We start from the raw sequence: 19,903 nt of genomic DNA on the forward strand, positions 1-19,903 counted from the left end.
GGGGAACTCACTTTCCTCAAAATAGCTAGAACTATGTCTTGTGTTTAAATTTTTCACATTACTACCAGCTGATCTCACTGAATCATTAACATTTTCTATTGAGGCTGATATTATTATCTTTATTGTGCAGATGTGAGGCCTGCGGTTCAGCCTGACTTGCTCAAGTTCACCCAGCCTGAAAGTGGCAGAAAGAAACTTTTCCTGGATATGGGTTTTCTGTTGCCAAACCATGAGCTCTTTCCAGGGTTCCATTCTTACCTTCCCCCTACCCAGTCACTTCCTTTGCCGGTTCTTCATACATTTGCCCCAGGCAGAAATTCCTGAGTAAGGAGGTTCACTCTGCTGTAGCTTCTAACTTGCCTGTTAGGAACACATGCTTAGCTTTCTCAGATGCTGTGAGAGTTCCCACCCACCAGTTCCCCTGCTGGAGTCAGAGGAGCCATTTTGCTGGTTTAACTAGATGCTATCATCATAACACACGATTGCTAATTCGCCTCTGGAGTCCCCTAACAGCCAGTTTAGTGGAACACAGGGGCTGCCTTTCTTTTATCTTTTTAATTTTTATAAAGCAAAATGCATAAACCGAAGGAGAGAAACCAACTAAGATCTGCTTGGAAAATGCCTCCCAGTCTTCTCTGGCTTGTTCGTGTCCCTGGCCATCCTTGGCCAAGGCATAGTCTCAGTGTCTTTCTAGAGATAGCCAATTAAGAGAAAAGCTTGATGAAAAGTCAAAGATCCAGTGTTGGGACTGGGTGCCATGAAGCTGAGCCCATGGGACATTTGTCCTCCAGCCTCTACCATCAAGTTCCTTGGACAGATAGACAACACCTGGACTTGACTCTGCGGCCTACAGATCCCACCAGGCTGTACTTCCCTGTCATCCCAGAACACTGTTAATGAACTTAGTCCCTCTGGTTCCACCATGTTCTCCCTTCTGCCAACCCTCCTTTTCTTATGTCTCCTCCTACTTTCCCACTTCCTTCCTCCTAGGAGACACGGTTTCTCCACCCTCCCTGTACTTTCTGGCTTTTCCCATTGAGAGGTGGATTCTATTTCCCTTCCCCTTGAATCTGGGCTGTCCTGTAACTTTCTTTGAGGAGTGGAATATGGCAATAGTGACCTTATGCCAATTCTGAGCCTAGGACTGAAGAGACCCTGCACATTTCTGTTCATTCTCGTGGCATCATACTGAGCCACTATGTCAACAACCCCAGGCTAGCCAGCTGGATGACAACAGATACATAGCCCTATCAGCCCTGGCACCTTAGCTGAGCCAGTCAACCCCCAAAAACAGAGCCATGCATTGACTGGCAGTTGACTATTGATTGAGGAATGTCCCCAAGCCAAAACCAGAAAAGCCATCCAACTGAGCCAAGACCAATTGTCAACCTGCAGAATTGTGAGCTAACTAAATAGTGTTATCTTCAGCTACTAAGTTTAGAGTTGTTTTTAAATCAGAAATAGCTAAATTGACATATCTCCATTTCATACATTTCCAAATCCTCCTTAGAGCCATTTTCCTAATTGGCTTGCCTTTCTAGCTCCAAAGACACCCCCAGAAACCATGGCTGTGGCAGCCAGGGGAACTGCCCCTCCTCTTATCCTTTCTCTAGCCACATGGAACAAAGGGAGAGTTGCCATCATCTTATTGACTCCACCTCCTTCACAGGCCAGAGATGAGCATAGGGCCCAATTTGGACAAAATCAGAGTACTTTATTCCCAAACAATAGTAATTAGTCCAATGTGGGGAGGGCATGTGAAACAAACTAGAGAAATCAAAGGCCATGGAACTTCCCAACTGGAAAACTAAAGCAGAGTAAGAAAAGCTTCTTTCCAAATGAGAAAAGAGACTGCAAAGATGCCAGCTGGAAGCTACCATTGACCGACTTCCTTGTCAAAAGGAGAACCTGATCTAGGGAAATAGAGCAGAAGACCAAAGTTGAATCATGAGAGGGTGACTCTGCAGGTGGACTTCGAGTCCCTGGTGTCACCCTTCCCTGACCTTGGTGTGGACTTGACATGTGAACCAATAATGTCCGTGATTTCCCTAGGCTAGTATGAGCTAGGCCTCTGCGACTTGCAACCAGAGTCCCGAGTGAGACCTACTCCATGGCCAATGATCTTCCCTGAGCTATGAGACCCGGGGAAAGGTCTTGCCTCTTGAGTTACTTCTAACCCCAGCCCAGTCTAGCTTAATTTAAATGCAGTTGGCATCTGGAAGCATTTATCATCATAGACATTTCTTTCCATGCTTTTTTCCTTTATTCATTCAAAACATAGTGGCTGTGATAGGCCAGAGCTGCATGTGCATTAGATATGTAAAGACTAACCACCTGGGCTCTGTCTGCCCTTAGCTAGTTTGTGATCAAGGAGGGTGAGAAGCGAGTAGCTGGCCAGTTCTCTCTGGCATGGTGATACTGCAATACAGGAGATGTAAAGTGCTGTGGTAACACAGGAAAGATCATGGGATCCAGCTGCCAGGGTGGAAGAGTAGGCTCACTTAAGGAAGGTCTCCTGATAGAATGACATGTGCTGGGTGTGGCAGCTGAAAGTAACTAGCCAGGTCAAAGCAGGAGTTACAAGGTGAGACCATTTCCTGAAGAAGGGATTTATATGTGGAGACACTTTGAAGAACTGTAGGTTGAGGTGACAGACAGAGGGGAAGGGGATGAGAAGAGAAGGAAGCTACAAAGGTTTGCCCAGGGCATAAATAGATTTGTAGATCATGCTACAAGGATGGGCTTTCCACCCGCCCCCCCCCCCCAAGATTGGTGGGAGATTGTGGAAAGTCTTCAATCAATGAGTCAACTGATTGGACATGTGCCTTAGGAAGACAGGTTTAGCCTCTGTGCAAAGAACAGATTAGAGCAGGGAGAGCCTGTGGCAGGGAGATGGGTTGATAATCCAGGAGAGGGATGGTGAGGATCCAAGCAATTCAAGGCAGCATCCTTGGGCTTTGGGGATGGAAAAGTAGGGTGACTGAGGCAGATAGTAAAGCAGCAGAACAAAAGGAACTGGAGTTTCAGGGGATGTGGGAGGGGAAGGCAAGGAAACCCTTCTCCAGAGTTGCTTTTATCAGTGACAAATCAGCCCTGAAATGGAAGCAGAGTGGGCTGTGCCGAAGCCTTTGGGTCCAGATTCAACAAACTCCTTGGTATAAGAAATCTTCAAACAAGAATGGTCAGAGAATATTGACCCTTCAAATCCTGGCTGATTTAGTAGCCATGAATTCTGCTGTTCGTTTCCCCAGTACCTCCAGACTGCTAAAAGCTTAGCCCCCAACCAAAGGCCTTGCTCCCCATTGCAAACAAATGGACAGGTTCCTTCTCTTGTGTGCTGACTACCTTGGCCACTGTCCACAGCCCTCCATCAGCTGTTTTTGTAGTTGTTATAGTTGTTGATTTAGCTTTTATAGTTCTTGGCAAGACGATTGGTCTCATACAAGCTTCTCCAACTTGGGTGAAACGGGGAGTTCCCAACCACAGCTGCACTTGATTCAACAACATGGTACATGTTCACTTCAGTGCAATCAACATTTCTATTGGGAATGGAAGTGAAAATATTCAATGAGCGCCTAACGTTGCCAGGCAGTTTGCAAGGTGCTTTATACAAAACACAAGCTGTATTCTTTAGTAGTTGAGTACAGTGCTCTCAGGAGACACTGCCTAGGTTTAAATTCAGAACTTAATACTTAAACTCAGGAAACTTATTAAATTCCTCTATGCCTCAGGGTCCTCGTTTATAAAACCCAGGTGGCAGATACCTATCTTCTGGGACTATTGTGAAAGCTCAAAGGCATAAGACCACAAATACCATGGCACAGTGAGTGTCTCACTCACATAAAATGAGGGTGTCTGTTAATACTTTCTCATTTCCATGGCGCCATAACCCTGAGAAATAGTTATCACTGACCCCATTTCACAAGTGGTGAAACTGAGACTCGGAGAAGGAAATGTGAGTATGTGTGTGCCCACGTGTGAGACCATGTATGAACACATATGTGTGAGTGTGTGAGGGGACATGTGTGAGTGGGGGTGGGTAGTGAGAGGACCAGAGAAATAACCACGTTAGTGCTAAACTAAACAAATCTAGGTGAGAAAGAGAGGCAAGGAATGATGTCCATTAGGTTGTCGTAATGGACAAGGAGAGTGAGGGCCTGACACAAGTTAATGGTACCAAGATAGGAAGGAGCAAATAAACAGAGAGATGCTGTGGAGAGAGAAGCAAGTGGATTTAATGGAAGCTTGACTGTTGATTTTAAGATAAGAGTCAAGGATAGCCCTACGATTTTGCATCTAGACCACAGAAAGGAGAACAGTGTTGATTATTACCAGGTGGCTCTTTGTGGAGACAGAATTAATGAAGAGACTAAGAAGGGGAGCCAGGATGGAGAAGTTTTGACAAAAAATAGGTGCTTGTCAAAGATGCAGAATATAGGTACCAGGTGAAGAGAAAGGCCCCGGGGATGTGGCATAGTAGGAAGTTTTCTAACTTCTCTAGTTGTGAGAGGATGTATGTTTGGTGAGAAGAACCTACTGATCATGGAAAAGATGTCACAAGAAATTCATTTAATTTTATGGTTTTCTCTAGTGCAACCCTAGACACTGCTTAGCACCTTTGAAAACACTACAGTAATCCTGAAGGCAGATCACATTTTGAGAAAGAGATAAGATGAAGAAAATTTCCACCTGAATCCATCCATCCAACCATCCATCCATCCATCCATTCATCCATCCACCCATCCACTCTTTTATTACTCACACGGTTCCCATTACCTGACAAGTATTAAAATATGGGCATTAAAAGCAAGTCTCTGACCTCTGGAAATTCTCATCCTAACAGGAAGACATGTATATAATTTAAAGTTTAAATATAATTTATACTTCTACAATATAGAGAAATATCACAGCTTCGTATATAGACACTTTCTGGTAAAGCTGAAAGGAATCCACTCAGGATTTCAGCTTTGGCTCTCATGCTGTCTTGCTAGATGACCTTGAACAAATCATGCCCTGTATATATTGAAAGGTCATAGGAAAATCTCCTCTCACTGAGGCTTGGCTTCCACATCTGTGGGTTGAGAGTAGATGGCCTGGGAGGTCTCTTCCAGCCATTGACATGTGGAGCCTGACCAGCAGTTCTGCTTCCCCACTTTCTCTCCCTACCTAGAGCGCATACTGAGCTCTCTGTCCCAGGATCATAAGGGGAAACTTCCAGGGGAATAGGCTGTGAATAAATCTTGGAAAGTGGCTGACACGCGAGCACAAACGTACCCTGTGGGAGACCCTGGTGGAAGCTCTCTAGCAGCCCAAGTGACATGAGCTTTGTGATTTACTGGACTGTAAGGCTCAACTTCTGCAGCCCGATAAATTTCCTGGCTCTCTCCTGAGATGACACCTAATGGGGAAAGGAAGAAATGGAGAAGACAGCGACTTCTCCTGGGATGCAAAGGAGATAACGATTGCCCCCATTGTCCTCTCTTGGATCCCCACACTTTCATTTTGTTTCCTTAGTCTCTTACGTTCACCTCAAATGTTATATGGAAGAGACCAAAGTGTAAAGCCTGGGGAGAGTTCTTGGGGACAATCTTTGTGACTAACTTCTTTGGTGTACAGTCTCTGCTTCAAGCGAAGTGGCCTCATCATGGCACTGATTGCCATGATGTCATGATGTCATATGCCATGAATACACCTCCTTTCTCTATACATGTTCTTTCTCCTTCCTGGAATGTCCTTTCATATGTTCTCCTACCTCAATTCCATCCACCCTTCAAAGCAGGCTTTCTGGACTCTGTCCAGTCACCTCCCTCTAATCTGTGCTAACACTTAAGAGAATGAGATCTGGGGCCAGACTCTATGCATCCAAATCTCCACTCTATCACTTACTATCAATACGACACTTTGAAAGTTAGTTCATCTCTTTGTGTCTCGGTTTTCTCAGCTGTAAAATGGGGAAAATAAGGCTTCCTGTTACTGAAGGTTGTTGTGAGGATTAATATATGGAATCTGTTTAGAATGGAATAATCTGTTCAGTGATCTCTTCCATGGAGTCTGCCTCTGACCAGCTTCCTTTATCCACCTTGACCTCCACCATTTGTTCTCCACATTTTAGCCCCACATCCTGCCCTGCTTAAACTTTCTAATGACTTTGCTGGCTCTTTGCATAAAGACCATGACCTCACAAGACAGTAGATGGACCTGGGGGGCCCAGGCTCTTGTCCAGTCTCATGCTCTGCTCTTCACCCACATGGGCTTTCTTTGAGTTCTTCAGGCTGACCTGTCTTCTTCCTACCTCACACTGCTTGAGCAAGTCATGTCCTCTGCCTAGAATATGTCCTCATAACTCCTTCCCATCCTTCAGATGCTTGTTCACATGTCATTTCTTCTAGAAAGCCCCTGTATTCATCTTCTAGGACTGCTGTGGAAAACCACCACAGGCTGGGTGGCTCAAAGCATCAGAATTTCTTCTCTCCCAGTCCTGGAGACCAGAAGTTCAAATCAAGTTCAGATTAAGGTGGGTTTCTTCTGGAGGCTCTGAAGGAGAATCCATTCATGATTCTCTTTGAGTTTTGGCTGCTGGTGGCAACACTTGGCATTCCTCAGCTTGGGGATTCTTAACTCCAGTATCTGCTTCCATCTTTACATAGCCCTATTCTTAAGTCTGTGTGTTTTAAATCTCTTCTTTTTTCTCTTACAAGGACATTAGTCATTGGATGTAGAGCCCACCCTACATCCAGGATGATCTCAAGGTCCTTAACTTAATTATATTTGCAAAGATCCTATTTCTAAATAAAGTCACATTCACAGGTATTGGGGTTAGGACCTGGACTTTGGGGCAGGGGGGACTCAGTTCATCCACCATACTGCCCAAGAAACACCCCCCCCCCAACACACACACTATGGTGCCTCCTGACATGCACACCAGTTTTCCCTCTTGATATGCACTCTCCTGGCACTGTGAATTCTGGATTCATAGCTTGTATGACACTTGTCATGTTACATTTATCTATATGATCACATGATTATCTCCTATCAGAGGGTAATACCCAGGAGGACAAAAACCGTGTGTGTTTCATCACCTTCAGATCTGCAGAGCCAAACCTAGTGTCTGGCACAAAAATGGCATTCTAATTTAAAAACTTATTGACACATGGGGTGCCTGGGTGGCTCAGTAGGTTGAATGTCTGACTTCAGCTCAGGTTATGATCTCATGTTTCATGAGTTCAAGCCCCGCATCAGGCTCTGTGCTGACAGCTCAGAGTCTGGAGCTTGCTTCGAATTCTCTCTCTCTCTCAACAATAAATAAACATTTAAACATTTTAAATATTTATTGACACAGGGGATTTAGAAAATATTTAACGATAAGAGAAATAATTTGTAGTAAAGTGTTAAGCAAGAAAATACAATCCATAAAATGTTTACACATTCACAAACATATATTATCTATCTATCTATCTATCTATCTATCATCTATCTATCTATCATGTATGTATCTATATAGGGAGACAGACAGAGAAATGAAGAAGTACACCAAAAATTTAACAGAGGTTATAGCTGGGTAGTAGAATTAGGGGTCATTTTAATATTCTTCTTTACGTCTTTCCAAGCTTTTATATGATGTACTTGTTTGTCATGCTACTTAATTCACTTTCTCCTATGCATATGTGGTACTTATAAAATTTAAGAAATCTTAGGAAATTTACTTTACAGACACCACCACATGGCTTTTGTGGTTTATAATATACAAAGTTCTAGAATAAACTGCACTTAGTTCCCATTCTTCGGCGTGAGTCCAGCGATTCTCCATAGACCCTTTTGTGATTATGAGAAAGATTAGGATTGTTTTTCCTGGCTGGGCCATTGTTGACCAGAATTGGATTAGCTGTAATGTTGTGTTCGGGTTACAGCTACATCACTGGTCCATGCGTGGTGTGGGGTCTTTACTTTTTTAACAGTGTAAGTATCCATGAGCATGACTTGGACGCCGCCTCCCTCACCTGTGTGTATGCTCATCTTTTCCTGTCCTCCGGACTCTCTGTGCCCCTTCCCCCACCACACACACAGCACAAACCCTCTATGGACTTAGGCTTGTCAGTACCTGGGTGGGTAAACTTGCATGGAGCACTAGGGCCAGGATCCGCCCAGAGAGAGAGCTCTTGTAGATGCTTTCTTGATGAAGACTGTTTCCCCTCCGTGGACTATGTTACCTGAAAGCAGCATCTGGCTCATGGTAAGTCCTGAATAATCATCTGCTAATGAGTGAATGGTTAGAAGGAGCAAGACATTGAATTTGGCAATGGGTCCATCCTACCCTGTCAGGACCTGGACCTTCAGTAGTAGGAAGCTTTGGTTGAAAAATGAAACCAGGAAACTCTTGGATCCCAGAATGTCTCAAGCAGGTTTGCAAAGTGATTAGAACAGTGATTACCAAACTTGGATAAACATCAAACTCACCTGGATAATTAAAATCATTGAGAATGCCAATTCCTGGGTCCCACTCCAGACCCACTGAACCTGACCCCCTTCAGGTGATACACAGGACGGTTTGATAGGCTCTGGGTTAGAACAAAGCAGAGGAGGCCAGAGCCTGTTGTATGTCAGGATGATTTCTCCCTGAGAAACCTTGATGCTGTGGCCACAGGAGGCCTTGGCAATGTGAACCTCCGTTCCCATGGGAACCGGACCAGAAGGGTCCCTCTGAACTGACAGAAGAAGCCCTGAGAGCACTGGGAGGAGGGTGTGCCCAGCCTTTGTTCAACCAGGAGGCCACGGAAAACAGTGGGGTGGCAGTTTGAACTTCCAAAGGAGAGGTGGGGAGAATGGGCTAGAAGAAAACGCCAGCTCTCCTGAGGGAGGATGACCCCAAATTTTGGAGAAAACACTGAAATGAATGAACTTCAGAAGAGTGACTTAGGCCAACACATGCAGAAATAAGCTTGCCCGGCCACGGAGCAAATTTAAGTCAAATGACCTTTTTGTGTGACTCACACTTTCGGACAAATACTATGAAGAAAAGAAGTGTTAAGTCAAGTGAAATAAAAGGCATAGAAAAGGAGGAGCTGGAATTGTCCTAGTGATTTGCTCTATATGTTACGGCCGTCAGAGGGCTGAGTCTATGGATTCAAGGGGATAAGGATGTGCTATTCTCTTCCTTCAGGAAGAAGGTAGGGGGCTGATCCCATCTCTGCAGAAATATGTACATGCCCCAGTGTCGGTTTTGGAGCCCAAAAGAATATTTTGTACTTTTAGGCACATTTCTTAACCTTTCTGCATCTAAGTTTACTCTTTGGTAGATGCCAGAAGCACCCCCGTCAAACGTCCCAGATTTGGCCTGAGATTTGTCTGGTGTGTACAGCTATGAAGGATGGTGGGACAGACACCCCCAAATGCAGTTTTCACGAGTCCACTTGCTTAAGGGTTTTGGTGAAAAGAGCACCATCAAGGCCAGAGCACAGGGGAGGGGAGTTGTAAGAAGCAGACGGTGTTTATCTCGCAAATTGTGCTTCTTCAAAAAAAAAAAAAAGTGTGTTTTATTTTTTATTTATTTAAAGGTTTTTTTAATGTTTATTCTTGAGAGAAAAAGAGAGAGATAGAGCGTGAGCAGGGGAGGGGCAGAGAGAGAGGGAGACACAGAATCTGAAGCAGGCTTCAGGCTCTGAGCTGTCATAGAGGCCGATGCAGGGCTCAAACTCATGAACCTCGAGATCATGACCTGAGCTGAAGTCGACGCTCAACTGACTGAGCCACCCAGGCGCCCCTTGCAAATTGTCCTTCTCACCCAGACTATGACTAACCATGCACCCAGATCCTAGAAAATGAAACCATGTAGGCAGAAGCAGAAGCAATGATTTCTGCTGTTGTTTTTAAAAAAGCTCTTTGTGGGGTACCTGGATGGCTCAGTCGGTTGGGCGTCTGACTTCCGCTCAGGTGCTTATCTCAGGGTTCATGAGTTGGAGCCCCTCGTTGGGCTCTGTGCTGACAGCTCAGAGTCTACAGCCCGCTTCAGATTCTGTGTCTCCCTCTCTCTCTCTGCCCCTCCCCCACCGTGCTCTGTCTCTCTCTCTGCCCCTCCCCCACCGTGCTCTGTCTCTCTCTCTGCCCCTCCCCCACCGTGCTCTGTCTCTCTCTCTCTCTCTCTCTCTCACACACACACACACACACACACACACACAATAATAAATAAACGTTAAAAAAAAAATCTCCTTGAGATCTCAGTGCCAATGCAATCCTGTCTGGATGCTGCAGCAACCCAGGGAGAACCCAGGCTGCAGAGAGGGAGCTTTTCTCTCTGGGCCACCTCATGGCTTTGGCCCTTTCTTTGTGAGCTCCCTGGGAAAAGAATGCCCATTTGGGAACTACATCAGCCATCAGGAGAGGCTGTCACTGTGCCCAGCAAAGTGGCGTTTGGGGTAGACATCAGAGGCAGGTTGAGGTACCTTCAGGTATGTAGACATTCACTGTTCTGGCAAGGTGACATTTCTGGAAGGTCTGATACAGAAGAAGAGCTTGGTGAGTGCCTTGAGATGCTGAGGCAGCTGTTTCTGAGCACACATGAGACAATGTTGAGGGAAATTCTGAGTCTTTATAGCTTGGAGAAGAAAGAGGGGTAACAGCCTGCATAACAAAGATGATCTATAGTTATATCCCAATCTACCTTTAAAAAGTCTGGGCAGGCTAAGAATCATGGGGATGCATAAAGCGTAGTAGCATTTAACTCAAAGCAGGCTTTCGCCACCTTGGCACTGTTGGTATTTTAGGCCAGATAATCCTTTGTCATGGGGGCTGTCACGTGAACTGTAGTATACTTGAAGCATCCCTGGCCTCCACCCACTAGATGCCAGAGGCACCCCTGCCAAGTTGTGACAACCAAAAATCTCTCCAGATTGCAAATGTCCTGTGGGGGGTAAAACTGCCCCGCACTGAGAACCACTGACTAAGGGTGACCGTGAGAATTCAAGATGTGGTGTGTTAGTTGCCCAGTCTCAGGCCTGGCACATGGCATGGGCTCAGAAAACACTAAGTTCCTTCTGCCTTCCTGTCGCTGGCACCAGACCTCCGGCTCTGGTCTGTCTGGTGGGAAGACAGGTCTTCCCCACCGGGGTGCATGGATCACAAGTAGCTAGGGCGGCTGCAGTTCTAATGCCTCTTTGATGTGTGACCTTGGGCAGTCTCTCTGGTAACCTGAGCTTCCCTAACAGCATAACGAGGGGCTGGGACTCAGTGACTTTTAAATACCATGTCCGGCATGACATTTCTCAGTTCTCAAGAGTATGGGGCCCAGGGCTGGGATAAAGAAAACTGTCAAGAGCACCTTATAAGGAAAAATGAAAGGTCCTTTCTTTGTGAGATGAAGCAAAATGATGACCGAGAGGGCTGTGCTACTCAGGCCAAATATCTGAAGGCTGGACACATAAAGGAGAGTGCGCCCTAGCCTCAGCACAGTGATTAGTGAAGAATGGAATAAAGACAGGAGCTACCATCAGAATGGACACGGAGATATCTGGCTAAATACGGGCCAAGGGAAACCCAGGAGAAGCAAGCTATTTGTACAGGCCAAACACTAGTGTGCTAAGCAGAGTTCTAGGATGGGCCCAAGTTTTCCAGCCCGTGATTACACACCCCTTCTCCCAGAGATTCAAACCCTAGTCCAGGTACTGCTGGGAAGAGATTTTACAGACGGAATTAACGTCCCAAATTAGTTGACCTTAAGTTAGAGAGACTATCCTGGTAGCCTGGCCTAATTACCTGAGCCCTTTCGATCTGGATCTAGAGGTTAGAGACAGAGGTCAGAGATAGAAAGTGCGAGAGGGGCTTGATGGAGGCAGGTGGGGGACCCGGATGGCGGGGTATGTGGGGCCTTCTAGGAGCTGACAACAACTTCTGTCTGATAGTCAACAAAGAAATGGGGGCCTCAGTCCTATAACTGTAAGGAACCAGCTTCCAAGCATGAGTGGGTCGGGAAGAAGTTCTGCAAAGCTTCTAGATGAGAACTCAGCTTGATGGAGGCATTGATTTCAGCCTTTGAGACCCTAACAGAGAGCCATGTTGGGGTCCCTGATCTGCAGACTGCGAGATGACAAGTGGGTGTTGTTTCCAGGCACTGAGCCATAGAAAATTGATATGTCATGAGGACCTCTGATGTGTCCCCTTGTGTAGAGGCATCACGGAGGATTCATTCACTGCACAGTCAACCACAACCCCACACCAGTGGCTCCCATAGAGCCCTGTTTGGAACAATCTTTGTTTCCAACAATGACAGTGGCAGCTAACAAGCTGCAGAAGCAGAGGTCAGGGGGAAGGAAGAGGCAAACTCCCCATGGTTTTGACTTCAGGGGAAATGGTGAAAAAGTTCCTGACTCGGGTCTCAACCAAATAAAGTTGGAATTTTTTTTTCTCCCATTACTGTTTACAGATATCACCTAGTCTGAGCTCAGAGTAAGCTCTGTTCTTTCTTAACAGAACTACAGACTGAATAATCCTTGGGGCTGGTGGGGAGAATAATAAGAGATGTGTTATGTCTTTTTTTTTTAATGTTTATTTATTTTTGAGAGAGAAGGAGACAGAGTGTGAGTAGGGGAGGGGCAGAGAGAAAGGGAGACAGAATCTGAAGCAGGCTCCAGACTCTGAGCTGTTAGCACAAAGCCCGACGTGGGGCTCAAACTCATGAACCGTGGACCTGGGCCGAAGTCAGATGCTTAACCGACTGAGCCACCCAGGCACCCTGGAGATGTGTTATTTCTTTTTTTTTTTAATGTTTATTTATTTTTGAGAGAGAGAGAGAGTGTGAGTAGGGGAGGGGCACAGAGAGAGGGAGACAGAATCTGAAGCAGTCTCCAGACTCTGAGCTGTTAGCACAAAGCCCGACGTGGGGCTCAAACTCACAAACCGTGGACCTGGGCCAAAGTCAGATGCTTAACCGACTGAGCCACCCAGGCGCCCTGGAGATGTGTTATTTCTTAAAGTAAGTTGGTGATAGACCAGATGCACTCCTTTGTGAAGCAAAATGAGGCTGAATGCAAGATCTGCCGTGTATATCTGTGCATAAATGAAGTGTGTGTGTGAGTGTGGGTCTGTGCAGACACAATAGTCGATCCATGGAATGTTGTGATGTGATGTGTGGAACTCATGAGTCATGACTCATGCTGGTGACATGTGTAGGTACATCCATGTGTGAGAGTGTGTGGCAGGCAGTGGAGTGGGGTCATTGTGATGGGGAGTGCATGTGTGTGGAACCGTGACCCTGGTATATTGGATGTGAACAGACAAGGGTGTGATGGAGCGATAGAGCTGACAAGGGTGTGCTGTGCGATAGAGCATGGTAGGGAAGGAACTACATGTGTGGTTATTTGTCTGCAGGAGAAATGGAGTGGGGATGGCGAGAGGGTGATGACATGGGGTGGGTGAGGAAAATACACTTGTGCACCACTGTATGGAGGGCATATTTGTGGGACTGTTCACAGTAGAGGGTCTGAGGTGTGACACGTATGAGTGGTGGGTGTGGGCTCGTGGATCCTGCTCAATGATTCTTGTCTCCCTGACATTACCTTGTTTAAATTGTTTTTTTTTCACTTGTGATTATCTTATTTATCTATGTAATCTGTGTTATTTTTATAACTGATCGTGTGTCTGTCCACTGGAATGTATGCTCCAGGAGGGCAGAGCCATGCTATCTTATTTGCTGATGTGACATCAATTCTTTAGAACGGTGCATGGCATGAGATAATAAATGGATGTGTGGGGAGGGGGTGACATGATAGTGGGGTGTCCGTGCCTCTGAGTGTATATAAGATGGTCTCAGGGAATTTCCTAGGACAATGGAAATGAGATCACATAGCTGATCATCTGTGAGTTAGTGTAGAGGTGAAGTGAGGTTTGCGGAAGTGATAGGCGTTGTGCGTGATTGTGCAGTGTGTGCACATGAGCATGTGCTGAAAGCATGTATGTGTACTTGAAAGTGTGTATGTGTACTTGAGGATGGGTGCTTGAGGATGTGGTTGGGGGCGATGTGCAGGAAGAAGGTGTGGGATGTATTTATGTTACAGCAAATGTCATTTGCGATCTCCATTGACTCACTGGGGTGTATCTGGTCAGGAACTGACTCCCCTAGGTTCCAGGGACCTGACGCTGTATTGTGTCTTCTTAGTGAGGAATCTGTCTCCACAGCTGGATCTCAGAAACCATAATTGTCCAGTAGGCACAGGTGGCATAGGTGGGGTTAAGGGAAGATAGAATTCTGTCTTCTTAAGTGATCCCTCAAATGAGAAGCAGGTATGCCTGGATGCCTGTAAGATGTGGCTATAAAACACAAGAGCCTAAAGTCCAGTTGGTTTTGCTTGTTTGTAGCAGTCATGTGCTGAGTCTATGGGTGTGGTGTGGTGTGTGTGTGTGTTCTCTCAAAGATCCAAGGCTTTACCTCTAAGGTCCTAAGACACTTTCTAAGATCTGAACAATTAAATTCTAAAGGTATAAGTGTCCTTGCAAGTTCAGTTCCTTGTTCTTGAACTAGAGAGGCTCATTTTCCTCTAGGAGATTTCTGAAGAATTATCCTTTTCCTTGTCTTTTATAGTTTTGCTGATAAGAGCTCTAAGTGCCTGCTAAGTCTTTTGCCCAGCTCTAGAATCACCTTCCTCCTTGTGTGAATGACCTCAAAACTCTCCAGCCCAATTTATCTTGAGTTCCATCTATTTTCACTTTTTGGAAAAAAATGTTCTTGGCACTTTGGAGCTTCTAGGTGTAGGATCCGTCTTTCTTTTTTCTTTTCCTGTGTCCTTGATATAGCTGTAGGGCAGTTGATTAACTACAGAGAACTACACTAGAATTTCAATAATGCTCAAATTGGCTACCTGAGTAATTTGAAAAATTTTTTTTTCCTGGAAATCCTTGATTAGATAGTTTGACCTGAAATTTACTAAATGCCAGGCACTGTAAAAGTTACCCTCCCTGTCCTCATTTTTAAACCTACTGTGTAAAAAGCATTGTCTTAGAACCTGAAAGTGAGATGGGAAGTGAGAGGGAGAAAATTCTAAAAAATATGCCTGGTTTAAGAGAAAAGATTCTTGAAAGAACAAAGTTGGATCATCAACCACCATCAACATCACCATCACTGTCATTCTCCTCCTTACCAATAACCTTAACCATAACCCATAAAATTTACAGAATATGAATCATTGGTTTCTCCTCTTCTGGTCTTAAATTCATATTAAAAAGATAAAAGATTATTGTCCTACCCCAAATCTTGTCCCCACCAATGTGGGTTTTATAAACACAGATTTTATGGGGTCATTCCTCTGCCCAAGGTTATTCAACTCCCCAGTCAAAATTCAGATCAAATCCAAACTCTTCTTTTAAAGAAAAATTTTTAATGTTTATTTATTATTATTTTTTAAAATTTATTTTAATGTTTATTTTTGAGAGAGAGACAGAGAACAAGTGGGGAGGGGCAGAGAGAGAGGGAGACACAGAATCCGAAGCAGGCTCCATGCTCTGAGCTGTCAGCACAGAGCCCAATGCGGGGCTCAAACTCACAAACCATGAGATCATGACCTGAGCTGAAGTCGGACACTTAACAGACTGAGTCACCCAGGCACCCCAAATCCAAACTCTTCTGATTGCCAGTCGGACCATGCCCTGGCTTCATTTGGTATAAATCTTATCTCTACTATGAATTCTTCATCTAGTGCATACCAGATGGTGACAGGCTCTGTGAGCTGGGGTGCAGAGGTGGGAACCAAATACAGATTCCTATATCTGGCCTCAAGAATCTCATGGTCCATCAGGAAAGGCAAGGTGTAGCACAGATGGTGATAGCCAAGTCTGTGTTGGGTGGAAGGTGGTCATAAAAAGGGTTAAAAGAAGATGCTGCTGGGGTTGAACCTGGGAGGATGGGGCAGGAGTGTTCCAAGAGGCTAAGTGCTTACAGAAAAGGATAAGATCCTCAGACACGCTCTCTGACTTAGACATCACACATGTTCTAACCTCCAGGGGTTTGCTGATGCATTTCTATTATTAGAAATGTCTGCCCCCCTCTTCTCTTATTTGTCCAAATCTTACCTCTTCTGCAAGGACCATGTCTAATGTCAACTTTTCCATGAAGCCTTCCCCAACTGCTGGGACCCATCCTCTCTGTCTCTTCTCTGAGTTCTCCAGTCCAGACCGTCATGCTCAATATTACTTTTTTTGGCACTGGTCTTGTTTCTCTACTAGGGAAGAAAACTCCAAGGGAAGGAGGCCCAGTTCTTGTCTTTGGAACCATACGCTGGTAAGGCTAGGCAGAGTCTAGAGAGCTGGACAGTGCAGTGTTTAAGAGTGCATTCTTGGAAGCCAGACCATGAGAATTGAGATGGGGAGGACCCTGGTGCTTTGCCAAATGTGTCACTTTCAGAAAGTTATGAAATTTCCTGGGCCTTCATTTACTCATCTGTAAAATGGGAAGGATCAAGTCGATTTGTTGCCAGAATTAAATAAATTTATAAGCGTAAGGCCTTTAGAACAGTGCCTGAGAAGTGATAAGCACGAAATAAATGTTGCTTGTTATTATTATGGTCTGATTCAACCAGCCTCTCTGCTCTTTTATAGATGATGAGGCACAAAGAGGGGAGGGACCTTTCTAAGGTCACTTAGATGGTCACGGCTGGCGAGTGGCTCCCAGGCAGGGCTCTTTGGGCAGCATGACATCACAGATCCTAACCCAACCCTGAACTCACAGCTCCAAACCTGTTTATTGAGTAACCGATTGACCACTGAGGCCAGCCAGATGTTCCAGAAGAACTGGCTGGTTGTAAGAAGTGAACAGGGGATCTGATCAAAATCCTGGTGGTCTGAGCTCTCCCTCCAATGAAACGCTAGCCCAGCCTTCAGGGAAGACATTACCTGTGTGCTGGAAGAAAGGAAGAGTCAGGGTAGTTTGAAATGAATGCTCTCTGATTGGGTTTAAAAGCCCCTCCTTCTCTCTCTCCATCTTCTCTTACAACCTGGAGGCAACTTGACTTTTGCCAGCTTAAGAGGCAGCTCCATTTAAAAGCCATTAGTTTTTTAATTGCGCTCCCGCTGCCTGGCTGCAAGCGCTCACTTTGTACTGGGTACCTGGGAACTCATGCGCCAGGCAGCCAGCCGTGTCCTGATGCCTCACAGAGCAGAGCTGGCCCGAGCTCCTCCTAGCCCAGCCCAGACCCTTTTCTTACCTAAATATTCCCCTCCTGTTTCAGTTACCCAGATGTGTAGCTGGGGAGGCAGAAAGGATCCTGCAGTCTGTTCCCTTCTGGACCACAAGCTTCCTGTGTGAGCTCTGGCACGTTCATGTGATTCTTGGGACCTCAATCTCTTTGTGACCATAAGCAACATTTACTGGATGTCTGCAATGCATTCAGTTAGACCCATCCTGATGCATCTAACAACCCAGCAGAGAAAGTTTTATTATCCATTTCCTATGTGAGGAAGCAGGCTCCGAGAGGTGAAGTGACTTGTCCAAGGCCACGTAGGTGATTCAGGGAAGCTTGGACTCGGAGCACTGTGGCAGGAGGGAAGAGCTAGAAATACCATGGCATTAATCCAGATTCTTCCGGTACTGATGCGGTATCCTGGAGCAAAACCCTTCTGCCAAATGGCAAACCCTTTCATATAAAAAAAAAAAAACTTTATATTTAATATTCTGTGATAGAGTCATTCCCAAATGTGCCTACACATCTGACTTGCCGCCAGAAGCTTCATAAAAACAGATTCTTAAACCTTAATCCAAGCCTGGAGACTCACAGATCTCTGTGGATAGGACCTGGGAGTCTGAGGTTGAGCAAGCTCATGTCTGACACATGGAAGAATGTGCAAACTACTGCCAGTTCTCTAGTCCTTGGATTTGATGAGACCGTGCCTGTGTTAGTCAGGTGCAGCAAGGCAGAGCAGTAACAAGCAAATCCCAGATTTTGTTGTATGACACTTAACACAAGTGTATTTTCCACTCCTGCAACATCGGGTGTCAATGTGGGTGCCTCTCCAGAGCAGCGGTCCTCCACGTGGTGGCGCCCATCCCAGGCTGTCTTCACCCAGGGTACCATCATGACAAAGTATGCTTCTGGGATACTCCCCAGCAGGGAGGAGAACCCTGGCCATGGGCTACTTCCACCCCAAAGTGATACACACCACTTTGGCTTATATTTCATTGTTCCAAGTAAGCGCTGATTGCTAGAAATAATGTAAAGGGGGCAAATAAGAAGTCATCCCTGTGTGTCTCAGAGTGGTAACCACTGATAAACAGGAGAAATGTCTATTACTGTAAGCTGATGGAACTGCTCAGATAATGCTTTCATCTCCACCTGGTTGCACAGATAGGGGATAAGAAGGAAGGCCAAGGGTCCAGGACTGACTCATGGCAGTGGTAATAGCCACTCATTCATTTGTTTACTCATTCATTCCTTCCATAAACACTCTCTGAGATCCTGCTATGTGTTTGGCACTGGAGCAGGGAATAAAGAAACAAAGATGAGTCACCTACAGGCTACGGAACTCACAACGTGCGGTCAAGTGCGGCAGGCAGGCACATAAACGGATAATGAAAATAAACAGCCACAAATACCAATTGAAGATAAGAGCAGAAAGGATTTTCCAGATGGGGGAACAGTATGTGTGAAGTCATGGAAACAGGAAACGGTGTCTGTGACATTTTTGTGTGGTTAGGGCCTTGGGTAAGAGAAAGCAAAGGTCGAAATAGTGAAGTCTGGGTAGGTCTGTGAAGATAAAGGTCAAGGGGAATGGAAATGAAGGGAAACAGTGAGGGACCCTCTGAGACACCATACCTTTTCATTGCTTTCTTTGTGTCCTTTTGTTTTGATGGAAAACACTTTGGTTTGGGATGGACCAGGTTTAGAAAAACAGCTCCACCAATTATTGAGGGACTTTGGGCCGGGCGCCCGATGTCCCTGCACCTCAGTTACACCCACTTATAAAGTAGGTGTCTGTACAGCCGTGGGGTGGGGGGGGTGGGGGTCCCACTCAGATCTCCCTTCATGGGAGAACCTGTTGCAAGGGGAGGAGTTAGCAGACAGCTCCAGCTGTCACACCTTCATGACCTGTGGCAGAAGTTATGTTGGGCTGTCCCAGCCGAGGACTGAGCTCATGAGGGGCTATCCTCAGACATACCTGCCCTCTGTGGGACTCCTCTAACCGCCCATCTTTGCTCCAAAACTTCCACAGCCTTGCTGAGACTTGCTCAGATCTACACCTTAGCCCTAGAAGCTCTTCCTACCCAGACCTCTACCCTCCCTCCCTTCACAGGTGCCAGACCCGCATTTTGGTCTGAGACCCTCCTCATCTACTCCTGCCATTGCTCCCTTTTATCTTCCATGTGCATTTACCTCAATAAATTCCCTGTGATTCTTTTTTTTTAATTTAAAAATTTTTATTTTAGAGAGAGAGAGAGAGAGAGAGAATGTGTGCACAAGAGAAAGGGGTAGAGGAAGAGAGAGACAGAGAGACAGAGAGACAGAGAGAGACAGAGAATCTTAAGTAGGCTCCACCCTCAGTGCAGAACCTGATGCAAGGCTCAGTCCCGTGACTGTGAGATCATGACCTGAACTGAAATCAAGAGTCAGACACTCAACCAACTGAGCCACCCAAGCACCCTGAATGCCTTGGGCTTCTAATTCCATCTTGGCTACTGCTTCCCAGGGAAGTGTAGCTGACACGGTGTCATGCCAACATTGTGAGTTTGAAAGAGGATTGAATGATATACAATAGGGGTGTACAACAGGTAGACAACATGTATTTTCTCATGAAAACATTTCAACATCTCAACATCTATTTTCTCATGAGCTCATTTGCCTTGTACCTTAGAGGAATACACTGTAGTTAAAAAGGGCACTAGACTTGGAATCCTACGGTTTTGGTTTCAAGTTCTGGCCTTGTCAGTCTTTAG

The sequence above is a fragment of the Lynx canadensis genome, chromosome B4, assembly GCF_007474595.2.
Source record: "Lynx canadensis isolate LIC74 chromosome B4, mLynCan4.pri.v2, whole genome shotgun sequence".
NCBI classification, from domain to species: domain Eukaryota; kingdom Metazoa; phylum Chordata; class Mammalia; order Carnivora; family Felidae; genus Lynx; species Lynx canadensis.